Below are 21,740 nucleotides of genomic sequence, written 5' to 3'. Positions count from 1 at the left end.
CAAACATGCCATTTAGTTTTATAATTGCATGCCTTTTATTCTGCTGGTTTTCCCCACTTAGAATGATTTATTCTTTTTTCCTCAATCTGGTAAATTCTTGCTCAGTCTCCAGTCATCTGTGTTGTTGTTCCCCCTTCTCTCCTCACTCTCCCCTACAGTATGTATTTTCCTATCTGGGTCTCCAAAGAACTTTATTCACATTTCTCCTTAGGGATTTTGTTTGTCATATTTGTATCACTGATACATAGTACTACCACAGTGCCTAGTGCATAGTTGGTTCTTAGTGAATGAATGAATGATATCCCTACTAAGTGTTCTCTTTTTCAGACTTAACACTTCAGCAGTGTTAATACTATCTATACTACAGTTTTTAAGTCCCTCACTACAATGGTTATTTTCCTCTTTTTTTTTTTTTTTTTACTTCCTATCAGAGCTCTTCCTAGGCTTTTCCATATTTCACATCAGAGTACAACCTTCCAAAATAACTTACTAAAAAGTGTGCCAAATGAATATGTGGTTGAATTGCTTCTTTTGGGAAAGGCTCAGATTGCATTAATTTCAAACTACCTCTTTGTAAGAGTCCAAACCACAGAAGAAAAAATAAGCAGAGGTAGCACTTTGTATCTTCTTTTCTCTTCTACCTTCTGTCAACCTTAGCAGGGTACCTGTCTCTTGACTACTTTACAGGTCACTGTTGCTATAAAGACCACAATTTTCCCCTCCTGTAAAACAGAGTGGCTTCCTGAGACTCCGTAATGCTGGTAGGAGTCAGTTCCCTCGGGCTATAGAAACAGTTGAAAATCAGAGTCTGAAACTAAATTCCAGGGAAAGGGCATAGTTCTTGTCCAAAATTGAAGATAAATGATGGTCAGGCAGCAGGAATCTGTCAACTCCAAGGTCCATTCAGAAGTGAATTTAATCTTTGCTATTGAAGTAGATCAACAGTGCCATTTGCCTGTCTGAAAATGAGATTTACCCAGGATTCTTTTACAAGAAGATAAATTAGTAGTGTAATAGTAGCTTCCAGCCTTGCAAAATGTCTCTTCTTACTACTGCCTCATCACCACTCATACTATACTAGTGGCACAGGGTGCATCTAGTATATAATACTCGGACATGGAGATCAGGCCACAGTTCCTTACAGGGTCAAGGGGAAATTTAACAGTTCTCAGCAACCCTTAGCCTTAATGGGCCTTAATTATTGTTAAAATTTATCTTTATCAAAGGAAACATTGGTTAATTTTTCTTCTGGCCCAACATGCTGGGCATTATCTGGAATTCCTGAGTGATTTGCAGCCGGGAAACCATGAGAGCAATTTCATGTTTGTCCACAAGTAATCATTACAGTTTCATTTGCAGATTGAAGGAGCAGGAGAAGTGGGCTCTTCGCCAGTTGCAGCTTCCCTATGAGTAGGGCGGTGTTAGTTCAGTGATGTCCAGTTAACTTTTATTGCAGATAGTGGTGATAATTACTTGGAAGTCAGTTTTTTGGCCACAGTTATCCCAAAGCTGAAGATGAACTTGATGGATGATGGATTTTAATAACCAGGATGACACATTTCACTCTTTCTCTCTGGCAGTTTTTTCTTTTTCCAGACCTCTTTTAGATAAGAGGTCAAAGCATTGTGAAAATCCATCACACAGTTAAAACACATTGTCCTGTCGAAGAACTGTAAGATCATATTTTAAAAGAATCTATTAGGAACAGCCTTAATGGCTTTTGATATTCTGAGATCATACCCTTGAGTTCACTGCTGTTTATCATAGAGGAATAGGCTGAGATGGAACTAATGTCATTCACAGCTTTATGTTCTTATTGTAGGATTGCAGTAATTGGGAAGGTGCAGTTTGATTTTCTGGTTGCATTTTAAATTCTCTTCAAAGTTCAAAAGAAAAGCTTTGCTTTGGGTACTTTTTAAATTAGTGTAATGCTAAGAACACATCTCTTTAGCGCTATTGAAATTTTAATATTTTAAGAAATTTCATTGTGGAAACATATGTAACATAAAATTTGCCATTTTAACCATTTTTAAGTGGACAATTCAGTGGCATGCTAATTACTTTTACTGTATTGTACTACCATCACCACCATTCCTTACCCAGTCTTTTCCATCATCTCAAACAGAAAACTCTGTACCCATTAAGCAGAAGCTTCCAGTGCCCCCTCCCCCTGCTCCTTGTAAGTTCTAATTTGGTTTCTAGCTCTGAATTTATTTTAGATATTTCAAAGTATTTCATATAAGTAGAACCATGCAATATTTGTCCTTTAGTGTCTAGCTTTTTCACTGAGCATAATATTTTCAAGGTTCATCCATGTGTTAGAATTTCATTCCTTTTTACAGTTGAGTAGTATTCCATTATGTGTATATGCCATGTTTTGTTGATCCATTCATCTACTGATGGACACTTTCTTTTTTTAAAATTTATTTATTTATTTAAAAAATAAATAAAATAAAACAATATACATAATCAGTAATTTACAATATCACTTAGTTGCAAATTCATCATTTCTTAGAACATTTGCATTATTAATTCAGAAAAAGAAATAAAAAGACAATAGAAAAAGAAATAAAATGAACACCGGAAAGAAAAAAAAGATTATACCTACCATACCCCTTACCCCTTTCTTTCATTGATCACTAGCATTTAAACTAAATTTATTTTAGCTTTTGTTCCCCCGATTATTTATTTTTATTCCATATGTTCTACTCCTTTGTTGACAAGGTAGATAAAAGGAGCATCAGACACAAGGTTTTCACAATCACACAGTCACATTATGACAGCTGTATCATTATTCAGTCATCCTCAAGAAACGTGGCTAGTGGAACACAGCTCTACATTTTCAGGCAGTTCCCTCCAGCTTCTCCATAACATCTTGAATAACAAGATGATATCTACTTGATGCATAAGAATAACTTCCAGGATAACCTCTCGACTCTGTTTGGAATCTCTCAGCTATTGACACTTTGTCTCATTTCCCTCTTCCCCCTTTTGGTCGAGATGGTTTTCTCAATCCCTTGATGCTGAGTCTCTGTTCATTCCAAGATCTCTGTCCCACATTGCCAGGAAGGTCCACACCCCTGGGAGTCATGTCCCACGTAGAGAGGGGTAGGGTGATGAGACTGCTCGTTGTGTTGACTGGAGAGAGGGGCCACATCTGAGCAACAAAAGAGACTCTCTTGGGGGTGACTCTTAGGCCTAAATTTTAAGTAGACTTGACCTATCCTTTGCGGGGTTAAGGTTCATATGAACAAACCCCAAGACTGGGGGCTCAGCCTATAGCTTTGGTTGTCCACATTGCTTGTGAGAATATCAAGAATTCAACTTGGGGAAGTTGAATTTCTCCCCGTTCTCACCACTCCCCGAAGGGAGCTTGCAGATACTTTTTCACTCACTGATCGAATCACTCTGGGATTCATCAGGGCCTGATAGACACTTTCATTTCCATCTTTTCTCTGCTGTGATTAATGCTGTGATGAATATTGGTATGCGAGTATCTGTACCCACATTTTCAGTTCCTATGGGTATATACCTTTAGTATGTTATTTTAATAGAAAATTGGGTGATATCTCTGGAAACAACCTTTGCTAGTTGGAGAATGGTAGAAAGAAGGGAAATAGTTTGTACTTCTCCAAAGATGACTTTAAGCCCCTTTGCTGTTTTCCTTCAATGTTGTTGTTTGCTGATTACCCTCAAAGGTAAATGGGCTTGTAAGCAAAATTCTTAAAATACTTAAATTCTTAAAATCTTTTCTGTAAAATGCTAAAATCTGAAATTGATTTCCTTCTGGGACTGTTTAGATCTCCAGGTGACTTGTTCCTTCCTTTTAGTTGTTGTTTGGCTTAGTGTCCTTTGCTTGTTGCTAGCCTCTCTTCCCAGGAGTTGATCATTCTCTTTGGATATGTTCATGGACGTGGCTGCATAAAAATTTTGTCGAAAATAAGTTGACAGGGAGTATGGCAATGCATTTTAAGAGCCTGTGTTTGTTAGTATTTGCTTCAAGTGAGGGAAGACAGTTCATGGCTACTTGGAGTAGGCCCATAACATATTTGTTCCGCCTCCAAAATTTCCCCACCGTCCACCCCCATTTCTCACTGATTCCATACTCCCTGGTTGTATCAACTAGGAAAGAAGAAAGGGTAAGTGGTAAACAACATCCTTGTACTTCTTGAAAGCTCTTCTTTGGGTGTTACTGAAAACCTTTCTGCTGTAGAATAACGAAGACCCTGCCTACCAGCTGCTGTTGGTGTGAAAGTAGAGAAGCTGGTTTTTAGTGGCTACTTTTCAGGAAGTCTGGAGATAAAGCTTATGATGTCATTTGAAACTTTTTGTATTGTGGGATGAAAGAATGTCAGAACTCTTGCATCTTGAAACATCCTGTAACAAGACTTTCCTTTGTACTGGAGCATGGGGAGTTTGCCTAGTGGTTGATGAGGTTCTGGATGTGTGTTTAGAAAGAAGAGACTTGTAAAACTTGTTAAAATGTGAACATGGCGGGTAAACAGATGTCAGTGAATGCCAGATCTGAAGAAAGGAAGATTATAATAAGACCTCCTTTAGGATAGGCATTTATTTGGAACCTTTCCAAAAGTGGGATTTGCCATCTTTGGGGTCAGAGGGTTACGAGAATGTTTCACAGTGGAAGTGTTGCCAGAAGATTGGAAGTGGGGAGAGAATTTGAAGTATAGGCACTGGAGAAAATGTTATTCAGTTAAATACTGAAGAGAAATTAAAGTTGATCGAAGTAGAAATATACAAGAAACCTATTCCAAGTGGCAGGAACCCCAGTGTGGGCACTTACCAGTTCAGAAATAAATCACTTGGCATTATGATAAAATGAGAATGGTTACTAACAGTCTGACTACTTTCTCCAACTCTTCTTTATGATCTGGAAATGTGTCCTTCCTAGACTTAGGCACTGCTACCTTTTTTTTTTTTATTATTAATTTTTAAATTTTTAAAAAGTATACCAACAAACAAACAAAAGCATTCTTAACATATGATCATTCCGTTCTACATATATAATCAGTAATTCACAATATCATCACATAGTTGCATATTCATCATCATGATCATTTCTTAGAACATTTGCATCAATTCAGAAAAAGAAATAAAAAGACAACAGAAAAAAAATGCATACATACCATACCCCTTACCCCTCCCTTTCATTGATCGCTAGCATTTCAATCTACTAACTTTATTTTAACATTTGTTCTGGGGGTGACTCTTAGGCCTAATTTTTAAGTAGGCTTAGCCTATCCTTTGCAGGGTTAAGTTTCATATGAACAAACCCCAAGATTGGGGGCTCGGCCTATTGCTTTGGTTGTCCCCACTTCTTGTGAGAATATCAAGAATTCTCCACTTGGGGAAGTTGAATTTTCCCCCATTCTCACTATTCCCCAAAGAGGACTTTGCAAATACTTTTTCATTCACTGTTCAAATCACTCTGGGATTAATCTGGGCATCACTCTGGACAAACCTACAAAAACTCATGCCCTACTCAAGGTTCCATGTACTTATGGTATTCAATTAAACCATAGAATTGACATATTAATGACATTTAACCTTCCTATCCATGAGCACAGAATATCTTTCCACCTATTAGTCTCCATTATTCTTTGATCTTATCCTTTTCTTGTGGAACAAGATGTGCCAGACTCATATTTTCCCTGTTTCAGCCATTTCACAAAGGAGCCTTGGTTCCTTTTAGTGGAAAATTGGGTATGTAGAAGCCACTATCTGAGTGGGCCCTGCTGGGACTTGTTGTTCATGGGGGTTGGGGGTGGGGTCGGGGTCATTGCATCCCTCCTGAAAATGCTCTCATACCTGGGGTTCTAAGAGCCCATACAAACCCTTCCCATTACCACTTATTGCTTTACAGACACCCTCCTCACCCTGGTTGGGTACCTTCTTTTTCTAATCCAATTGAAGTGATTTAACAGAAGGGCTGGGTGAAAATAGGTAAGGATATAGTGTGAAGCACATATTTGATCAGTTAGAACTACCCAAAGACAGGTAAATAATGCTGAATGTTTATGGAATTTCTCAGGGCCACAGAGAGAGCCAAAGAATTTTGCTCATCAGTGAGTGAGGTGTATTTTGAATCTTTGAAAGGTTTAAAGAGCTGCTCGTTGATTTTTGTTGTTTTGTTTTGTTTTGTTTTGCAATCAGACCCTTTGAAGGCATTTCCTTAAGTTAATTTCAGAATCTTATTTCAGCATCTGTTTATTTTAACTATAAAAGATTTCTTTAAACAGGGACTGTTTCTGTTTTCTGTTCTCTTTTTTCCCATAGGCTGAGCCAATATTCTGAATTTCATTAGCTACTGTGGTGCTTTACTGAAGGGTACTCCTCTTCCTTAGTAGGTTTACAGTTCCTTGGCCCTTTTGAAGTTGATAGCCTCTCTAACTTTCAGAGAGTCTTTAGTTTCAGAAACCTGGTAGCACCTGGAACATGTGGAGTGTGATCCATAAAACTTCAAGTTATAGTAATGAATCTCAGTGACATGACAAAGGAAGACCTTTGAATTTCACTGACTATAGACGCCCTCACCAAAGGTGATTACATATTACTATTCCTTATAGTCGTATACTTTTAGGCTGGGGGAAGAGAAGGAAAGGCCGAAATGGAACAGAAGATATTAACATAGTAATCATGCCTTGCCCTGTTACCTTAAAATCATTCTATTGGCATATTAGCCCTGGATGGTAGCAGACTATCCCCCACATTAAGGGCAATATGTTAACATAAGTATAACCTCATTCCATAATTGCACTGAATTTTCCTAGATTTTTTTAATCTCTTCACTAGAAATGAAGATACATAAGCCCAAGGCATTGTGCCCAGAGAACTAATACTAGGAAGGTAACACATTAAATGAATATATGGTGGATGACTATATAGAGAATATATAGTATAAAAGAGTAGACTCCTTTTCCTCATAAAATGTAAAACAATTTAGGGAGCTGGAGCATGCTTCTGCCAGAGATCTTGGTGGGTCTGTGGTGCTCAGCTTCCTAGAGTAGTAGTCACGGCACAAGTGTCCAAATGGAAACTGACATAGGAAAGGGATATAAACTGAGAGTAGGTTCAGATTTAGTTAATCAGGGTTTACTTCTCACATTCAGGGACGAAGTTGAGGGTAAAAGGGGGAGAGTTTTCTGTGCCAGTAGTATTAGAGAATAAGAGGGGTAACTGTTTCATCATTATTTATGTTATTCTCTGATATGCTTTTCTCTGTGTGAATGATACAGCTTTCCTCTGAATAGAAGTCTGACTGCTTGAGCTTAATGCTTCTCTTTGCCTATAAAGTTGTATTATGCAGTTACTTTCCCAATGCATTCTTACCTTAAGTTGTTGGCTTATATTTCTCCTGAGAAGATTTTCACTTACGACTGGTTCAGAGTGTTAGGCTAGCCAAAGTGTAATAGAGTTATGGTGCAAAGTGATGATCTAGGGAAGGTAATTACCCAAATCAACAGGAATGTCAGTATTACATTCGCACTTAAAGACAAAACTCTGTCTTGTGTGTGTATGTCGGAGGGAGGTAATATGGGAACTCTTCCTTTCTGTGTGATTTTTCTGTAAACCTACAAATGCTCTAATAAATAAATAAACAAAAAATGTAATAAACCATGACTAAATATTGTATAGTTTTGTTACATACAACAATGTAATAAGAGGGATATGGTAGGTACTTAAATAATATTGACTTGAAAGGTAGCTGTGTTATGGTACAGTCATTTTTTGTATGGATTACGATACAAAACTTTTTTTGTATGGATTACAATAAGGATTACATCCCAGTAAACACACACGTAAAAATATATAGAAATACAGATAATTAAAACAGAGAGTCATGAAACAAAAAGTGTTCTATTTTTTTAAAAGGCTATTCACAGATTGCATATTAGAAAGTACTTGCTTATCTAATGGAATGAGTGAATATGAGTTAAGATACTAGAGCCATTATCCCAGCTGTATATCTGTGGACAAATTAATCTTTCTGAGCCAGAGTTTCCTAATCTATACAAAGGGAATGATACTTGTTCCATCCATCTAGATTAAAAGCTTGTTTTAAATTTCAAATGAGATAATGTTTTTGAATGTTTCTAATTTTAAAGAGCTATAAAATGTAAGGTGGTAGTTTGGTTCTGTTTGCAAAATAAAAAGTGATCTGTATTTTAGTAGTATAGGAAAATGTTACTATGTGTCAGGCACCAGTATCCTAAGCACTTCAATATATAAAATTCATTTAATCCTCACACAGCCCTGGGAAGTAGGTATTATCATCATGCCATTTTACAAAGTTAAGTTACTATCCCAGGGTCACACAGCTAGTAAATGTCAGAGCTGGGATTCAATCCCAGGCAGGCAGTCTACCTCCACATGTTTTTCTTAACCACTTTAATATATTGGCTTTTATTAATCCAGGATTCTTGAGGTGATTTGAACTGCCATTAACTGTTATCTATTTGTGGATTTTCCTCTTTAGAAAACTTCTTATCCATAAATGGTTTACCCTTGCATCTAATTTTTTTCTAGGTTACTTCCTGGCTCTGTTGGTTTTATGTTCAGGGAATGGAAGCTAATTATTTGTAAAATAATAATTACTATTATAATAATAATTTATATATGTATGTGCATGGAGGCTCTTCCTCATTTTTTTAGATGAATATCCCATAATTTATGTAACTATTTCCCTAACTTTGAACATTTAGGTTGTTTCCAGTTTTTACACTAATATGAACAATACTGCATTGAACCTTTGTTCACATCTTTTATATATTTTGTAGTTTCTTATATTTCTCCACAAATAACTCCGGTGGGAGTTGTCTGTCACCCCTCCAACATGTCCTAATTGTTGCTGTGGTTTCTGTCTCTTTTATTGCTCCTATTTGTCAGTCAACACTTGTTGAAAACTTTATTTACACCATTCTCTGCAGTTCTTATAAACTACCCTCTTATCCCGTATAAATCACTGTTAACTCATTACATAGCAAAAGTTTAGGTTTAATAAATGTCCCTTGACATTTGAACTTTGAACTTTGATGAGGCACTGTAGACTGTAGACTCAGAAACGGGATATGCTGGTTTGAAAGGATATATGCCCCCTAAGAAAAGCCATGTTTTGATATAAATCCTATTTCTTAAAGGTAAAATAATCCTTATTCAATACTGTATATATGAAACTGTAATGAGATCATCTCCCTGGTTGATGTGATTTAGTCAAGAATGGTTGTTAAACTGGATTAGGGGATGACACCACCCATTTGAGTGGGTCTTGATTAGTTTCTGAAGTCCTATAAAAGAGGAAACATTTTGGAGAGAGAGATTCAGAGAGAGCAGAGAATCCTGCAGCACTACGAAGCAGAGTCCACAAGCCAGCCACCTTTGGAGATGAAGAAGGAAAATGCTTCCCGAGGAGCTTCATGAAACAGGAAGCCAGGAGAGAAAGTAGCAGATGACGCTGTTTGCCATGTGCCCTTCCAGCCAAGAGAGAAACCATGACTGTGTTCACCATGTGCCTTTCCAGATGAGAGAGGAACCCTGAACTTCATCGGCCTTCTTGAACCAAGGTATCTTTCCCTGGATGCCTTAGATTGAACATTTCTATAGACTTGTTTTAATTGGGACATTTTCTCAGCCTCAGAACTGTAAACCAGCAACTCATTAAATTCTCCCTTTTAAAAGCCATTCCGTTTCTGGTATATTGCATTCCGGCAGCTAGCAAACTAGAACATGGAAGATGCTATGTACCAATGTATCTGCAAAGTAAAAGATGCTATGTACCAATGTATCAGCAAAGTGAGTGATGATATACCAGGGTTAAGAAACGCAGATATACATAAATCTCAAAGCTTTCATCTAGACATAAGTTTCAGAATCACTCTTTTTGAGTTGTGTATCTAGACTTGAGAATGCTTTTTAAGTGACCTTAAGTCTCTTAAATCTTTGTTACCCTTCAAATTTGAAACCCAGACTGGGTTAGAGGGCCTACTTTCTGATGAGGTGACTCTAAAACCAGACGATCACTAGGAAATTTGGCAGCTGTTTTATCTCATGCAGCTGAGGGACGGAGGAAAGAGCAGGAATGACATGCGGTTCTCCAAACACATGCTTGCCAAAGTTTTTTAAAAGTTGGCTAAATTTTTAAAATTCTTTTTCCATGTTGTGGCCATAATGTATAAGATTATAGAAGCTGCAGTGGGGATCTACCTTTTCCCATTTTTAACAGAACGAGGGCTAGTCCATAGTCTGACTTGTTTTCTGTTCAGTGAGACCCTGTTAAAGAACTCTGTAGTCACCCTGGAACTTAAAATTGTACCTAACTTTATCATTCCTACAGATTTCCTTTCTAAAATAGTTTAGCTTTATTGCCTCAGTTTCCCTGTCTAGATATGAAATTAGTATTTTTCCTTCACCTTGTAGTTTTCATGAACTCATGTGGGACTCGGGGCACTGAAGATTAAAATTACCACATTTGTAGCATAATTATTGAATTTTATTTCGTCTAAATAATGTTTTGAAGCATTCTGAATCAGTACATATTTCTAAAGGAAATTATAAAAGATAATAAAACTCCAACATTTGTGTGTTATCTTAAAGAAGCAGATTTTCTTCTGGCCTCTCGTTAATTTCATTGTCTTGCTGGATACAGTCCCAGATACTCAAGCAAAATTCTACGCATCCTGATGACTCTGCTTGCGATTATGAATGTGGTTAGATGTAGAGGTTAGTCTACCTTTCTAAAGTAGTTCAGCTCAAGTTATAGTGATCCAGCCCTGATACCTGCTTCCCTTATAGGCTTTGGAAACTCAAGTCTATTATATGCCATAATGAAAAAATGCAGGTTCTGTTTTAGCTGCCTGTAACCAACAAAGCCTGGATTTTCACATTTTTAGGAACACTAATTTCTGTTTAATAGGGATTAAAATATAAAAGGCAAATGATAACTTTTCAGTACAGTGCAAAAGTTATACCCAGGTCTTTTTCCTCTCCTCCATCCTCTTACTCCCAGAATGAAGATGTATATATACACACTTAGTACTTGCTGTATCTGTGTGTTTCAAGGACATACATATTTCAGTCAGTTTTAGAACCTGGACTTAAGGTATGTAATGTTCTTTAAGGGTTGAAAAAGAGTTGAACATGAAAGAGAGAGATACCAGGTTGCCTGTGAACCAGTAGTATTTATTAACATATGTTATATGAATAATCTTATTCCTTACCTTCTGGCTTGGAAGAAGGATGAAAAGACAAGCTCTTGTCTTAGGGAGTGCACACTATAGAATTAAAGAGAAAGCATTAGGTCAGTTGAGTTACATAAAAAGATCCAGGCAAGATCAGCCTTTGGAGACCAATGTGGAGTTAGGAAACAGGACAAGAAGAGGACCTCTTATTTCAGGTTTTAGAAGGTAAACATCCTTCTCTCTCCCCTCCTCTTTTCCCAGCTAGAGTTGTGAAATCACAATTGCAAGTAACTTTATAAGTCCCCTGTTGGGTTAAAAATGGATGAGGAAAAACCTTTGAGTAATGGCTAATGTCATTCAGGTTGGGCAAATAATGAAGAGTGTGATTTAGTTGGGATGTTACAGTTACCTGGGCTAACAAAATTACCTGCTGAAGAGTTTTTGTTTTAACAAACATAAATATGACCAATTTTGCAGAGTCTGATTGGATAAACATTCAATTTTTGCTATCTTTGGCCCTGTTAATTTTCCCCAGGGCAGGTTTTTTCTTTTTTTTTCTTAGCATGGGCAAGCTCCGGAAATTGAGCCTACCTCTCCAGCATGGCAGTCGAGAATTCTGCCACTGAGCCACCATTACACTGCCCCCTAGGGCAGTATTTTGATATATCCCCTTTGGCTTGCACCCCCGGAGTAAAGGAACAGGGAATAGTAGCTTAAAACTTTTCCCCCGCATTATCGTAAGTGGTCTTCTTAGATAAGCTTTGAGATCATCGATGAGAAGGATATTGATAATAACTCTCAATTAATGCAGTCTCAATTAATATTAATCATATTCTCTTAAGTTGTTTGTACTCAGGATTTTCACTAAAGGGTATGAAGGGGCATAACATTTTATTTATTTACTGTGGGGTTTCGGTGATGCCTACTGTTTCCAGTTTCACTTTTTAATTAAAGTCCATAAATGGCAGTTTTAAATTCTGAACCACAGCATGATTCAGAAACTGGCCTAGTCAGCTTTTTTTGGAGTGGGGGTGGGGGTGCAGTGGAGGTGAAGTGTTTGCTTCTTTTTTCTTTTGGAAGGGAAATTGATGCAGGGAAAGGAGAGCAGAAGAGAGAACTAGTGAAGAAAGACTGGAAGGCACTAGATTGATTGTGGGTGGGGAGACTGTGCTAGGAAGTGAGCTCTCTAGATCACTGAATTAATGGTCCTTTTTTTAAAAGAAAAGAAATTTCTTTTTCCACAAGTAAAGATGCCTTTACTGGTACTTTACCTTCTCTCCCTCTCCTTTTCCCTACCAAAAGCATTGTGAAGAGGAGTTATCTTCTTCCTCTTTATCCTACCCTTATTAGTCTTAAGCACAATTTGGGACAAGCAGTACAAATATAGCCAAGGTTTTCCTACCAGCACAGAGACAGAGATGGTCCTTTATCATATGCTGCCCAGGAAAACAGAGACTGTGACATAATTCTAATAAAACCTCTTTTATTAGGGTTTATTATTAGAGTGAGGACAAGAGTTTTTTCCTTTATTGTGATAGTCTAGGAAATGCTGGCACTTGTGTGGCTGTTCAGGAGAGTTTGAACACTTTAGTTTTATACTCACTGTGATATTGTAGGCCCCCCACTTAGCACATCTCCTAGCATACCAACTGTCAGTAGGAAAACTAGCTGAGAGCTCACATAGCAGCTCTGTCAAGGAGAACTTTTTGTCATTCTCTGATTCTACAGTTCACTTGGCCTGAGGTCCAGGTTACTACTTAGTTCTGTTCAGAAGTCAGGAGTTGAATTTTTAGTCCCTTTCAGAAGGTAGTGCTAGTGTTGAGTTTCAGGAAATATCAGCTACGAAATTATATTGGAGCTTATGTTTAAGAAAAAGCCAGGTGGTAATCATAATATGTGGTTAGTGTGTAATGCTCAGCTGCTTAATCTCCAGAATTTTTTATACTGTACATCTCTGCTCTCTAGAATGGGTGGAGGAGAGAAATTGTTTCCTTTCTGTTCATCACAGTGTTCATGACCTTGTCACAGTCAGTATGCATCTCCTAGCTCCCCTACCCTAGCCGAACTTGATTCTTGACTTCAATGAAAATGTTTAAGGAACTTAAAGACCTCCTTTGTACTAGAGATGGTCTTTTGGAAAGGACGGCAGATGGATCCCAGAACACTTAAAGAGTCACAAATTAGGGACTTTATACTTAGCAGCCCGGATGATGCTATTGATAGCTTAAGAGTATTCTAGATTTGCTTGGTTCTTGTTGGTGACATAATCATGGAGGGCACCAAGCTCTGATAGCTTTCTTATTCATTCCCTCCTTCCCAACTGAAAACTGACTTCTGGAGACTTTAAGGAACTTACCTCTTATTTTTATGGGGCTGTTTGCTATCAGTAAATTCATTAATGATTTTTTTTTTTTTTAACGTGAGTAGGCACTGAAAATTGAACCTGGGCCTCCAGTGTGGCAGGTGAGAACTCTGCCTGCTGGGCCACTATGACTTGCCAAAATTCGTTAATGATTGTGGTAGTTAGATTCAGGTGTCAACTTGGCTAGGTGACGGTGCCTAGTTCTATTGCTATGGACATGAGCCAATGGCATGTGAACCTCATCTGTTGTTGATTACCTCTGCAGTCGGCTAGGAGGCATGCCTGCTGCAATGAATGATATTTTGATTTAATTGGCTGGTGCTTAAATGAGAGAGCTTAATGTAGCACAGCCCATGCAGCTCAGCATACCTTATCTCAGCACTTGCAGCTCAGCCCAGGCCTTTGGTGATGCAGAAAGAAATCACCCTGAGGAAAGAGGCCTGGAGAGAAGGCCAGCAGAGATCACTCTATGCCTTCCCATGTAAGAAAACCTCAGCTGAAAGTTAGCTGCCTTTCTTCTGAAGAACTAACGAAATAAATCCCCTTTTATTAAAAGCCAATTCTTCTCTGGTGTGTTGCATTCTGGCAGCTAGCAAAGTAGAACAATGATATTTTGCCACAGTTTATCTAGTTTAAATTTTCTGTTCTCTCTGTTGACATCCAAAGTTGTGACTTGATGGCCAGTATGTTACGGTCAACTCAGGATCCATACCTTGTTTGTATCATCTCTTTCTTGGTTTCAAAATTAGGATTGAATAGGTAGAGCAGAGATGAGGATGATCATTCATAGATTGACCCTATTTTAAAGTTATTTATAGAAATATTAAAAGTGGCAAAGAATATAATGAAGAAAAATGGTCCCCAAAAGCTACTTTTCATGTTCTATATATTTTAGAATAGTTCCTTCCAGTCTGTTTTTTTCTAAGCTGGCACGTGTGTGCGTAAGATATAGTTTTATATATCTTCTTTTTTTTTTTTTTGCATGGGCAGGCACCAGGAATCGAACCTGGGTAGGCGAGTATTCTGCCACTGAGCCACCGTTGCACCGCCCTGTATCTTCTAAATGTACAGAATGTGTAGGGTTTTTTTTTAATGAAAATAAGCTTTATTACATCAAGTAATGAATACATACAAAGATGCAAACAGTTTTAGTAATTTTTTTCCAGACATTTTTATCAACTTACAGGAAACACAGAATTGAAATTTACATGCAGTCTTAGTATGAAAATTTTTGGGTGTCCATGTTAGGTATGATAGATTGCTCTTTCTTCTGTATTTGTAACTTGTGCACTTTTTAATTGACTTCAGAGCACTAATAGTCATGCAAATGCTTTAGCAAAAAAGAAGTTATAGGGCAGGCCACAGTGGCTCAGCAGGCAGAGTTCTCACCTGCTATGCCAGAGACCCGGGCTCGATTCCCAGTGCCTGCCCATGTAAAACAAAAGAACAAAAAACCAAACAATAACAAAAAAATAACTTACATTAAGCAGACTCTACACTGTATTGCCAAACTTGGGACCAGCTACTAAGTAAAGCTTGCTGTTAATATTTACTAAGAACAGAATGCTTAAAGTTGTGTTAACTAATGAAAAAGGAACAAAGAACAATTTAGGTAACATCAGTGTATTAAAAAAAGGATGAAAGTGAGATACTGGTATTTTGAAGTCACAGTAATTTGGTAGGTAACTTTTCCAATAATCTTTTTTTTTTAATCACTGCTTAAGGGGAAAAAAAATCCTGTGTACTTCCTAACTATTTAAAACAGATCCTAGTCAATTACAAAATCTCTTCTCAAGTTTAAAGTCTAGGTCAGAGTCTAGTGAACCACTGGAGGGTGGTTCAGACTTAACCTTTGAAAACAAGAGTTTCATCTGAACAGGGGAGATGAACTGTAACTTCACAACTTGTAAAAAGCTGGAAAGCCTTCAAAGCTACTGAGGCGGCTAGGATCTAGCATTCCATTCTGTTTCAGCCAAGCACTCCTCAACCAATTCTGTAGCTTAAATGATGCCTCGTTTTAGCCTTTCCATGGCACTCTTACTCCCTGGGTAGGTGGGTCTGATCTCTTTCCAATTCTTTGATGATGGCCAGCAACTCAGCATATTTGCTTTGGGGTACCTAGGTGTAGCCAAAGTAGGGTGGCCCATAGTCACTCAGCAGCTAGCAGTACTGGAAGGACATTGCCATGCTGGTGAAAGGAGAGGACAGTTCCAGCTGTGTTGAGGGAGGCAGCAGGCATGTACGCGTTCAAGTTCAGTTTATAAGACATCCCCGCAGGAACGGGGGTGGTGGAGGTGGTGAGGCAGCGAGGAGGCACGGTGCCCGGTTCCTACACAGGTCCATGTGCACTTTAGTTGTTGACGGCTGAGGCTGCACTGGCAAATATGGCCATATCTCACCCTACCCCCTGTAGTATATCACCCATACATCAGGTGGGTATAGGGGCGGATACAAAGTTTGTGTGGATCCAGTGGTGCTGGCCAGGCTAGGAGAGGGCCCAGAATATGTAGTTTTATATCTTGCTTTTTTCTTTAAACATTGACAAAGGTGTAAACAGAGCTGAAATTATACTATTAGGTTTTTTCCTTAGTTATTCCTATAGATCAATGTCAGCTTTAAAAAAAGCATAAAAAAGGAACCCCAAACAGGATAAACCTAAATAAAGCCATGCTATGGTATATGATATTCAGATATTCAAACTGTCAAATGCCAAAGCTAAGGAAAGAAATCTGAATGCTGCAAGGGAGAAACAATGTGTAATGTACAAGGGAACTTCATTAAGATTAAATGCCAATTTCTCATTGGAAACCATAGAGACAAGAAGGCAGTGGGATGAAATATTTAAGGTTCTGTCATGGTCATGTTCATGTGTCAACTTGGCCAAGTTGTGGTACCTGTTTGTCTGGTTGGGCAAGTGCTGGCCTGTCTGTTGCAGTGACGACATTTCATAGAATTAGATCATGATCACGTCAGCTGCATCCGCAGCTGATTCCATTTGTAATCAGCCAAAGGGGAGGGTCTTCTGCAATGAGTGATGCTTAATCTAATCATGGGAAGCCTTTTAAGGAGGATTCAGAAGAGACAGGCTTTGTTCTTCGGCTGGCATTGCCTGCAGATCCCTATAGTTTGAGAGAGGGATCAGAGGAGAAGGAAGTATAACAGAAAATAGGATTTAGCAAACGAGTATGACTGCTGAATCACTATATTAACATTCCTTCTAGCCTCCACTCTTTTGAAACAGCTAGAAGGAAAAATCTGAGACAGTGAAATGGTAGCACAACAAAATCTGGGATCTGTACTGTAACTACTTGTTGAAGTGTGCTTTGAAAATTGCTGCTTTTTCTTTCTTTGCCTTGTATATATGTTATATTTTACAATAAAAATGCATTTTAAAAATGAAGAAAAAATTAAGACATTAACAGATAAACAAAAGCTGAAAGAGTTCATAAAAGACATGCCCTACATGAAATGCTATAAGCCTGAAATAAAGGGACAAAAGATACTGTGTTGAAGCCATAAGAAGAAATAAAGAGCATTTGTAAAATTAATTATATAAATAAGTATAAAATTCTGCATTATTGTACTTTTGTTTTGGAACTCCCCCTTCCACATGATTTAACAGGCAAATGTGTAAAATAAGATTATACATCTATATTAATGGGAAGATAATGTATAAAGGTATGATCTGAGACAACAACAGTATAACAGGAAGGGACTAAGATATATAGGAGTAGAGCATTTCTGTACTACTGAAGCTAAGTTGGTACTAGTCATTGTAGGGACTACTTTATTATTAGTTTAAGATCCTCATTATATTTAAGAAAATAAAAATAGCTAAAAATATAGAGAAAAGAAAAGAGGAATTCCAAATTGGTACCCAACAAAAAGGCAGTAATGGAGTAATTGAGGATGAAAAAATTGGAAGATACAGAAAACAAATGGTTGAATGACAGAAGTAAATTCTTTATTCTCAGCTATTACCTTAAAGGTCAATGGGCTAAACTTCCCTATTTTAAAAAAAAAACAGACATTGACTATTGGATGAAAAAGCCTAATCCATTTATGTGCTGTCTATAGGAGAATCAATTAAGTTACAAGTACACAAAGAGGTTGCAAATAAAGAGGCAGAAAATAATATTCCATGCACACAGTTATCAAAAGAGAGTTGGAGTGACTTCCGGGTCAAGATGGCAACTTAGCAATGTGCACGTTTTAGTTCGTCCTCCAGAACAACTACTAAATAACCAGAAACAGTACAGAACAGCTCCTGGGGCCACGTCAGTGACCAGACACACAGCGTACCCCAGTCTGGACCAGCTGGATCGGCTGCAAACCCCTCCAGAACCGTGAGTTCCCCAAGCTGTGATGGCCGGTGCCCCTCCCACACAGGCTGCTTCCCAGAGGGGAAAGGAAAGAGACTTCACCAGCAGCAGGGGCTGAGCTTAACCAAATGCCAATTGTGGCATTAATTACCAAATTCTGACTACTAAAAATAGGCCCCCAGCTCAGGTGAACCTGGTCAAAGAGGAGGTCGCTCATTTTTGCCCCGGCTCCAAGGGGGCAGGGCTGATGGAAAAAGGAAAAAAAGGGAAGAAAACAGAGGTTCTTGTGGCTGTGTTTCTACAAAGGCTTGACTGCCTTTGGATACAGCGGCAGGGCTCTTCAGGCTGCAACTGCCCCAGGAATAGGCAGAAACAAACTCATTTTGAGGGCTTGTCTGGAACCTGTGCCTTCCCCAGGGGAGGGGTGAAGCCCAACCCAGGTGGAATCCCTCTCAAGGAATTCAGACACCAGGGCTTGGTAATTTGAAGCCATTAAAACCAGCCTACGACCTCTCCTCTGTCTCCACCACGCCCCCAGCACGGAGAGTCTGCCAAAGTTAAAGGTACCGCATCATCTTATGCTGGTGGGACCTGCAGGCAGACAAGCACCACATACTGGGCAGGATAAGAAAAACAGAGCCCAGAGACTTCACAGGAAAGTCTGTCAACCTGCTGGGTCTCACCCTTGGGGAAAACCGATACAGGTGAATCTTTCCTCCTCATAGGAGGCCAGTTTGATCTGAGAAAATCCAACTGGGGTCTATAATACCTAGGTAGACCCTCCTCAGGGTAGGGGGAAAAAGGCACCATACAAGCAGGACAATAAACAAGAAAACAAGAACTGAAAAATTCTCCTGTGTTAAACAAAACCTAGCTAGAGGTCCAGAAAAAGCTGAACTGAATGTCAAAGAACAAATAGACAACAAATTCATCCAGCAAGAAAACCCTAGGTAAAAGAAGTGAAAGCAATCTCCAGAACAAACTAATTAAGGTACTTAAATGCGTAGATGCCAGCAAAAAATGACAAATCACACTAGGAAAATTGAAGATATGACCCAGTCAAAGGAACAAACTAACAATTCAAATGAGATACAGGAGCTGAAACATTTAATTCAGAATATACGAACAGACATGGAAAACCTCATGAAAAACCATATCAGTGAATTGAGGGAGGATATGAGGAAGACAAAAATGAACAAAAAGTAGAAATCAAAAGTCTGAAAAAACAAATCACAGAACTTACGGGAATGAAAGGCACAGTAGAAGAGATGAAAAAAACAATGGAGACCTACAATGGTAGATTTCAAGAGGCAGAAGATAGGATTTCTGAACTGGAGGATGGAAAATCTGAAATCCGGCAAGAAAAAGAAACTATAGGAAAAAAAATGGAAAAATATGAGCAGGGACTCAGGGAATTGAAGGACAATATGAAGCGCACAAATATACGTGTTGTGGGTGTCACAGAAGGAGAAGAGAAGGGAAAAGGAGGAGAAAAACTAATGGAGGAAATTAGCACTGAAAATTTCCCAACTGTTATGAAGGACTTAAAATTTCAGATCCAAGAAGTGCAGCGTACCCCAAAGAGAATAGATCCAAATAGATGTACTCCAAGACATTTACTAATCAGAATGTCAGAGGTCATAGAGAAGAGAGAATCTTGAAAGCAGCAAGAGAAAAGCAATCCATCACATACAAGGGAAGCCCAATAAGACTATGCGTAGATTTCTCAACAGGAACCATGGAGGCAAGAAGACAGTGGGATGATGTATTTAAATTATTCAAAGAGAAAAACTGCCAACCAAGAATTCTATATCCAGCAAAATTATCCTTCAAAAATAAGGGAGAAGTTAAAACATTTTCAGACAAAAAATCACTGAGAGAATTTGTGACCAAGAGACCAGCTCTGCAAGAAATATTAAAGGGAGCACTACACACAGATAAGAAGGCAAAAGAGAGAGGTGTGGAGAAGAGTGTAGAAAGGAAGACCATGAGTAAAGGTAAAAAGAAGGAAAATTAGAAGGACATATAAAAGCCAAAAGGCAAAAAGCCCGGGCAGTAAGAGCACTGATGTTGATGGATTAACCTTCCCAATTGGGGGACATGGACTGGCAGAGTGGATTAGGGAATGGGACCCATCTATATGCTGTCTCTACTCAAAGGACATGAGGGCAAGGACACAATCGGACATTTGCACACCAGTGTTTATAGCAGCATTATTTACAATTGTGAAGAGATGGAAACAGCCAAAATGTCCATCAACAGACGGAGGGCTAAACAAACTGTGATATATACATATGATGTAATATTACACAGCTGTAAGAATGCAGTTATGAAGTATATAGCAACATGGATGGACCTTCAGGACGTTATACTGAGTGAGATTAGCCAGAAATGAAAGGACAAATACTGTATGGTCTCACTGATATGAACTGACATTAGTGAATAAACTTGGAGAATTTCATTGGTAACAGAGACCATCAGGAGATAGAAGTAGGGTAAGATATTGGGTAATTGGAGCTGAACGGATATAGATTGTGCAACAGGACTGAATGTAAAAACTCAGAAATGAACAGCACAATGCTACCTAACTGTAATACAATTATGTTAAAACACTGAATGAAGCTCAATGTGAGAATGATAGAGGGAGGAGGGCTGGGGGCACAAATGAAATCAGAAAGAAAGATAGACGACAAAGATTGAGATGGTATAATCTAGGATTGCCTAGATTGTATAATGACAGTGACTAAATGCACAAATTTAAAAAATGTTTTTGCATGAAGAAGAACAAAGGAATGTCATTACTGCAGGGTGCTGAAAATAGATGGTAATTACTATTTTAAAATTTCAACTTATGTGTGAGACTAAGGCAAAAAATGTTTATTTGGTACAAAATTTATGTTTTGACTAGTGCATTTCCTAATATAATCTATGTTCAAGCTTGGTTGAACAATATAAGTACATGGAACCTTGGGTAAGACATGAGATTTTGTTGGTTTGTCCAAAGTGATTTGATCAGTGAGCGGAAAAATATTTACAAAGTCCCTTTTGGGGAATGGTGTGAACGGGGGAAAATTCAACTTCCCCAAGTTGAATTCTTGATATTCTCACAAACAGTGTGGACAACCAAAGCTATAGGCTGAGCCCCCAGTCTTGGGGTTTGTTCATATGAAACTTAACCCCACAAAGGATAGGTCAAGCCTACTTAAAATTAGGCCTAAGATTCACCCCCAAGAGAACCTCTTTTGTTGCTCAGATGTGGCCTCTCTCTCCAGCCAACACAACAAGCAAACTCACCACACTCCCCCTGTCTACATGGGACATGACTCCCAGAGGTGTGGACCTTCCTGGCAACGTGGGACAGAATCCGAGAATGAACTCGGACTCAGCATCAAGGAATTGAGAAAAACCCTAGAATGAGCTGAGACCCAGCATCAAGGGATTGAGAAGATCCTCTCGACCAAAAGGGGGAAGAATGAAATGAGACAACGTGTCAGTGGCTGAGAGATTCCAACCAGAGTCCAGAGGTTATCCTGGAGGTTATTCTTGTGTATTAAATAGATATCACCTTGTTATCTAAGAGGAAATGGAGAGGCTGGAGGGAACTGCCTAAAAATGTAGAGCTGTGTTCCAGTAGCCATGTTTCTTGATGATGATGTATAATGGTGTAGCTTTCACAGTGTGACTGTGTGATTGTGAAAACCTTGTGTCTTATGCTCCTTTTATCTACCTTGTCAATAGATGAGTAGAACATATGGAACAAAAATAAATAATAGGGGGAACAAATGTTAAAATAAATTTAGTTTGAAATGCTAGTGATCAGTGAAAGGGAGGAGTAAGGGGTATGGTGTGTATGGATTTTTTTTC

General features: G+C 38.5%; 1 protein-coding gene and 1 pseudogene across 5 annotated transcripts in view; one reads left to right on the top strand and one right to left on the bottom strand.

Moving 5' to 3' along the window:
- FAM222B (family with sequence similarity 222 member B) overlaps positions 1 to 21,740 on the top strand; it is an 86,907-nt gene that overhangs the window by 40,916 nt on the left and 24,251 nt on the right. The window lies entirely within an intron of this gene.
- LOC143687902 (cyclin-dependent kinase 2-associated protein 1 pseudogene) lies at positions 15,498 to 15,823 on the bottom strand (annotated as a pseudogene).

This window comes from Tamandua tetradactyla, chromosome 6 (assembly GCF_023851605.1).
Source record: "Tamandua tetradactyla isolate mTamTet1 chromosome 6, mTamTet1.pri, whole genome shotgun sequence".
Taxonomy (NCBI): Eukaryota; Metazoa; Chordata; class Mammalia; order Pilosa; family Myrmecophagidae; genus Tamandua; species Tamandua tetradactyla.
The sequence above is the reverse complement of the archived record's forward strand: the minus strand, read 5'-3'. Positions and strand labels throughout refer to the sequence as shown.